Source organism: Typopeltis vanoorti, chromosome 21, assembly GCF_054136105.1.
Source record: "Typopeltis vanoorti isolate ZY-2024b chromosome 21, IOZ_Tvanoo_1.0, whole genome shotgun sequence".
In the NCBI taxonomy this organism is placed as follows: domain Eukaryota; kingdom Metazoa; phylum Arthropoda; class Arachnida; order Uropygi; family Thelyphonidae; genus Typopeltis; species Typopeltis vanoorti.
The window spans coordinates 86,772,136-86,778,990 of NC_143569.1; the positions used below are offsets into that span (position 1 = coordinate 86,772,136).

Genomic DNA, 6,855 nt, shown 5'->3' on the forward strand with positions numbered 1-6,855 from the left:
TATTTCTTACTCACCTGAAGAAATCGGAATACCGATACGAAATTAATAACTGAAAAAACTCACGTACAAAGATTATTTAATAGTATAATTTTCGCCTGAATTTTCATCGGAATGCCGATGAAGCTAGTTGTGATTTATTAAAGGATTTTGTTATACTTTCTCGGGTTCCAGTCAGTTAAATTTTAACTTATATATATATATATATATATTACCAAGCTATTTTAAACCTGGTTTTACTCCATTTCCCAAGTAAGCAAACAGACAAACAAGTCAAGTTTGCGCCTGCAAGTGTTGCAAGTCTAGCTGATCCTGCACATAGTGCAAGACCAAGGCAACTCATGGTAAAAATAGAATAAGCTCTGATCACTAATCTTAATATTTACCCTTAATGCAAAGCACATCTCCTGGAGGAGATGTATGATGCTTTGTATTAAAGGCAAGGGGCCACTACCCAGACCTCTCTAAAAATTAGGACGATCCCTAGACCACTCCATAGTGACCGTCCAACTCAGCCTTGTTTCACTCAGTGACAGGCTCACCCCGTCACCGAGAAGAACTTCTCAGCATTGGCTCTACCCAGTGGCAGGCTCACCCCACCACAAGACAGAGCCATAATCTCAGCGGTGGCCTACTCAGAGATAGGCAAAAACCTATCCCCAAGCAGAGCCTCTCAAAGCCAGCCTCCATTAGTTCCTACCCCTATCGAGATGTATTTAAGTAAAGACCTCTCTAAAAATTAGGACGATCCCTAGACCACTCCATAGTGGCCGAAAGACCGTCCAAATCAGCGTTGTTCCACTCAGTGACAGGATCATCCCACCACCAGCCAGAGCCATGATCTCAGCGGTGGCCCTACTCAGAGACAGGCAAAAACCTATCCCCAAATATATATATAGCCTCTCCAAGCCAGCCCACTATGGAGGTCTCATCAGTGGGAGCCAGGCTAGAAATATACCAAGATTTTAGTAATACAGAGCTTATAAGTATTTTACCAGAACAAGTTACCATAAAGTGTTTTAACCTTATTAAATAAAAATCTCAGGAGGAGATATAAATGTAGAAAGTATTTTACCTTGGGTATAATAAATGTTAAAGATACCAAGCAATTTTAAACCTGGTTTTACTCCATTTCCCAAGTAACCAAACAGACAAACAAGTCAAGTTTGCGCCTGCAAGTGTTGTAAGTCTAGTTGACCCCGCACGTAGTGCAAGACCAAGGCAACTCATGGTAAAAGTAGAATTAGCTCTGATCACTAATCTTAATATTTATCCTTAATGCAAAGATGCAAAGCACATCTCCCGGAGGAGATGTATGATGCTTTGTATTAAAGGCAAGGCGCCACTACCCAGACCGGTTTCGACCTTTATTATAGGTCTCATCAGTAGGAGCCAGGCTAGAAATACCAAGATTTTAGTAATACAGAGCTTATAAGTATTTTACCAGAACAAGTTACCATAAGGTGTTTTAACTTTATTAACTAAAAATCTCAGGAGGAGATATAAATGTAGAGAGTATTTTACCTTGGGTATGATAAATGTTAAAGATACCAAGCTATTTTAAACCTGATTTTACCAGGTTTAAAATATTTAAATCTTTAAATGTTAAAATGTTTAAATCTTTAACATTTATTATACCCAAGTTAAAATACTTTCTACATTTATATCTCCTCCTGAGATTTTTATTTAATAAGGTTAAAACACCTTATGGTAACTTGTTCTGGTAAAATACTTATAAGCTCTGTATTACTAAAATCTTGGTATTTCTAGCCTGGCTCCCACTGATGAGACCTCAATAAAGGTCGAAACCGGTCTGGGTAGTGGCCCCTTGCCTTTAGTACAAAGCATCATAAGGAGATGTGCTTTGCATTAAGGGTAAATATTAAGATTAGTGATCAGAGCTTAATTCTACTTTTACCATGAGTTGCCTTGGTCTTGCACTACGTGCAGGGTCAACTAGACTTGCAACACTTGCAGGCACAAACTTGACTTGTTTGTCTGTTTGCTTACTTGGGAAATGGAGTAAAACCAGGTTTAAAATAGCTTGGTATCTTTAACATTTATTAAAGATATTTATCTTTAATATTTATTAAACATTTATCGTGGATGTAATGCATGATGCATAGTCATTAGTTTTCTACTTTTGAGGTCTAGTTTGTCCAGGTCTTCTTTTTTCCAATTTATTATGCCAGCTGTATATCGGATCACTGGTATAGCCCAAGAATTCATTGCTCTAATTGTGTTTAATCCATTTAGTGTTGTTTTCAGAATATTTCTAACTCTTTTGATATATTCTGATGCTGCCTGTTGTTTAACTTTCGAGTGGAGAATATCATTGGCTTCTAATATTCCTAGGTACTTATAGTGTTCGTCAGCTGAAATTGCTTTTATATATTTCTTTTGATCAAAACTAACATTGCTAGTGTCATTAATTTTTCCTCGTTTAATAGATAAAATTGCGCATTTATCTAAACCAAATCCCAATTTGATGTCCTCACTGAAAATACGAACTATGGTCAATAAAGAATCTATTTGCTGGGTCCATATAGCTTCAAGTCATCCATATACAACCGATGGGAAATTTTAATATTACATTTAGGAATTTCATAACCAAGTTTTGTTTTGTTCAGAATCATAGATAAAAGTATCAAAGAAATGTTGAAGATGGTGACAAGGAATCACCTTGGAAAATTCCATGTTTAATGCTGATATCTCCAAATCTTTCATTATTCACTATTAATGTTGTTTTCCATGATTTCATTGCAGTAGCCAGAAACGAACATATGTTTTTGCTAATTCCAAATATTTTTAGTGATTTTAGGATCCAGGAGTGTGGGAGGGAATCGAATGCTTTCTTGTAATCTATCCATGCCATGTTTAAATTAGTTAGTCGTCTTTTTGAGTTTCTGAGAAGCATTTTATTAATACGGATCTGGTCTTTTGTTCCTCTATATTTTTGAAAATTGCATTTTTGTTCAATCGGATAAATCTGATTATCTGATTAGTAGTGGTATATGGAATTTGCTATGATTCCAGTAAACAGCTTAAGCATAGTTGGTAGGCATGTTATTGGACGATAGTTACTTGAGTCTGCATCCTTATCCTTATCTTTCATGAAGAGAAAAGTGCGCACAGATATCATCCAGTCTCTCACTGAGCCAGACTGCAACAAATAATTAAATTGTTCTGCCATTCGATCATGTAGACTAGTTAGATGTTTTAACCGAAATCCATGTAGTTCGTCTTTTCCAGATGTACTCCAGTTTTTTAATTTTCTAGCTTGAGAACTGACCATTTCTTTGGTGATAATGACATTTTGCATTTGTTTTTGTTTCATTTCTGATTCTATTTCATTAATCCATGAAGCATCTTTATTGTTTTCAATAGGATTATCCCAGATTGACTTCCAAAATTTGAGTTTTTCTTCTTTTCCGGGTGAATGATGGTTTGCATTTGTATTTCTCTGGAGAGACTGAAAGAACTGACGTTGGTTCTGTCGAAATTGCTTATTTTGTACATATTGGTTTATTCTTGCTTCATATCTTTTAATTTTCTGTGCAGTCGCTGTAATGCTTTGTTTTAGGTCTTCGGTAACTTCAGCAATTGTTTTGTTGGCCAAATTATATATTTTAATCAGTTTGTTTTTGATGTTATTATTTTTCAACCCTCCATTTTTAAAACTCTTCAAGTTGCTTAGATCAGCTCGAAGCCTGTTGACCTTTCGTTCTAACCGGATTTTCTATGGTGCAGATTGTTTCATCCTCGGCTTTTGCTCTTTCGGTTTGCAACCAAGCTTCACTGTAATGATATAGGCTGTGCTGTATGGGAGCTGATTTGTTTCCTTTATACTGTTGGTTGGGATGGTTTCAATTGCAGCATTTACGTCTAAGAGGAGCTGTTTTAGCTTAAATTGCTTTTAATGGTGATAGTCTTATACGGTCGTTTATGGAGTTCATATGTTCCAATATCCCTGACTTCATTTTACGCTTCCCTTCTGTCAAAACATTCTGAGATATGTCGTCAGCTTAATGTTTACTGAGTTGAATTCCAAAGTTTGATGTATCTACCTCCTGATGATTTTCTGTTACTGGAGTTGTTGGTTTATTACGTAACTCTTGCAGCTCAAGTTCAGTAAATATTTTGTTACGGAAAATGAAATTCTTTTGGTCCATAAGTCTTTGTTCTGTTATTGCAGATTCTGGGAATTTTTGTTTCCAAATTAAATGCATACGCTTTCTGAAACCTCGTTTTTTTGGTGTTGATCTGTAAAAACATTTCATAATTTTTCTGTTTTCTTCTACAGTCCATTTTTTACGTTTGGTTTCTTCCAGTCGCTTTTCAGCTTCCTGCCCTGATTGCCCAGCAAGGAGAGCTGGGTCCTGTAGCTCACTTGTCGCCTGATGCCCAGGATCCCCAACATCTGACGCAGTCCTTGATGACCCGGGCGTCGACTGATCCGGTATGGATCTCTTCTTCCTTTTCACCATTAAGATGGGGGATGGAACACTGTTAGTCTGGCTCCTCAGTTGAGACCTGCCTGACAAGGGTGGCCCTGCTGGCAGCTATGCAACCGCTAGAATAGCTCTCAACATCACTGAAGCACGCAAGCCCCTCCGCCACGACAAGGCCGTGTTCCTTCGGGGGGATTGTTATTATTATTATTATTATTATTATTATTATTATTATTATTATTATTATTATTAGCTAATAGAGTTCACGGTCAAAGAGTAACAAAAAACATCCAACAGCATAATAAAATCTATGACTGGCAGCTGAGTCCAATTCGGACCTTATCCAAAGGCCTAGGAATCGAATAGATATCGTCGTGAAATGCGAGATGTCCCTAAGCGTGTTTCATAAATACTCTTGACATCACTCCTACCATCCTTCCAATATGGAGTGCTTTATTCTTCCAATCTTCTTGTCTTTTTGCCATTTATTCAGGACCAATTGTAAGGTTTTTTATCCCCAAAAACTAATTAGGTACTTTTTTTTTTATTATAAACCCATGTTCTTTTGAATTACTTTTTGGAACTGTCTTTAAAATTCTACGTGTTACCTGCAGACATTTTTGAGTTATACACTACACGGCATGAAGTCTAATTGAGTTTGACATTCATTAACTGATAATCGCACATTAGCATTTCTATTATGGAAATTGTAAAAATAAATAAATAAATAAAACTGTAGTCGATGCTCTTGGGCAAAATTTAATTCTTTAGACTGCATCATTGACCGAATATAATATAATCGGCAAAGAAAAAACTGGCCTGTATGGGGATCGAACCCACGACCTTCGCGTTATTAGCACGACGCTCTAACCAACTGAGCTAACAGGCCATTGCACATCTGCTACCCGACACCTTCATTGTAATGACTTCTGTTCTTTAATATGGGAAAAAAAAAAAGTCTAATTACGATTTGGGTACTAAATTTCATTGACGACAGCTGTTCTAATCAACAGTGACTAGAAATAGAATCAAAGAATATAAAATGTATTCTTAGCAAGTCTGCCTGATAAGTTTAGGGTAAAAACGACAGAGATAAAATCCTTCCATTTCTTAATTTCAACCAATGTTGACTTAAATGTTAAAAATTCATTGATTTTAATGGATTTTCAAATCCATTATAAATGTTCGTTGCGTGCTGCCAGACTTGAATCCGTGTTATTTCGAAGGAGGTGTTACAGATACAGTTACAAGCTTCATTCCCATATTTAGACACTACTCCCAAAGTCGATCATTTTGCATTCCTTTCTTAAAAAAGAAAAAAAAAATTATTTCGAATTATCCCTCTATAACCTAATCCGTTGAAGCCAAGTTTTGGGAATTAATGTTCCTGGTCCACTTGGAATCCTGCTCCGCTTTCCGCAACTGACATGCATCTCATTTTACGATAGATACGTGGACGATGTCTTGCGTATTTGGGAAGGAACAAATGCATTATACTACAACTATTGGTTCGCTCAATAATTTTAGCTAATTTTATAATCGAATATGAAAAAGATAAATTTAGATATTTACTGAACTAACAACATGCGTCTTAGTAATGTAGCATAGCATGGACTTTGAAAATAAAAACAAAATAATTCAAAAAAGATTAGTACCAAAGATCTTCATCATTTTTTTTTTCAATTTTAATGAAAACTTTAAAACATATGTTTGGAAATTTCATAAAGGCCTGTTAGCTCAGTTGGTTAGAGCGTCATGCTAATAACGCGAAGGTCGTGGGTTCGATCCCCATATGAGCCACTCAATTTTATTACATGTACATTACAATCAATCAGTTTTACTGTTTGAAGAGTAGTTTTGTCCAGTAGCATCAGTTTCCGTGTTATTTGAAGACTCAAATTTCAAGCCATCTCTTGATCAGATATAAGGACTTAGTGAATTGGTTTCAGACTCAGACCCCATTGTGAAGACTGTTTTTACATCATAGTTGTTTCGACAGCTTGCTGATCTTTTAAATTCTTTTGCTTTCGATGTTTCTACTTAAATATTTATCGTTTAGTTTAGAATTCTGATGGTATCTTAAATTGAACCCAAAATTTTACATTTTCATGCAATATTGATGTTATATGAGAATCCGTTTCTGAATAAAATCACAAATCAGCGTCAGGAATGATTTGATTTTTTTCTTTAGTGTTGTATAACTAACGATAAAAGAGAGAAAAAACACACGAATTATTAGCCTAACATTTCATAAAATGTTCTTTTAAATAAGCCTCCATGTATAGTGACTAGTTAAGTGAAAATCTTTTCTTCACCCAAGACTGGAGGCAGAGGAATTTTCCTAGTTAATATGATTTGTAAAACTAAATACGTATTCATTGTTAAACTATATTTGGTCACTCAATTA

The 6,855-nt window shown here is 35.7% G+C and overlaps 2 non-coding genes across 2 annotated transcripts; one reads left to right on the plus strand and one right to left on the minus strand.

The window, feature by feature from the left end:
• Positions 1–5,263: 5,263 nt before the first annotated feature.
• TRNAI-AAU (transfer RNA isoleucine (anticodon AAU)) lies at positions 5,264–5,337 on the minus strand. The gene has a single exon. It is a non-coding gene; the product is annotated as a tRNA-Ile (tRNA).
• An 837-nt stretch (positions 5,338–6,174) lies between these two features.
• TRNAI-AAU (transfer RNA isoleucine (anticodon AAU)) lies at positions 6,175–6,248 on the plus strand. The gene has a single exon. It is a non-coding gene; the product is annotated as a tRNA-Ile (tRNA).
• The last annotated feature ends 607 nt before the right edge of the window (positions 6,249–6,855 follow it).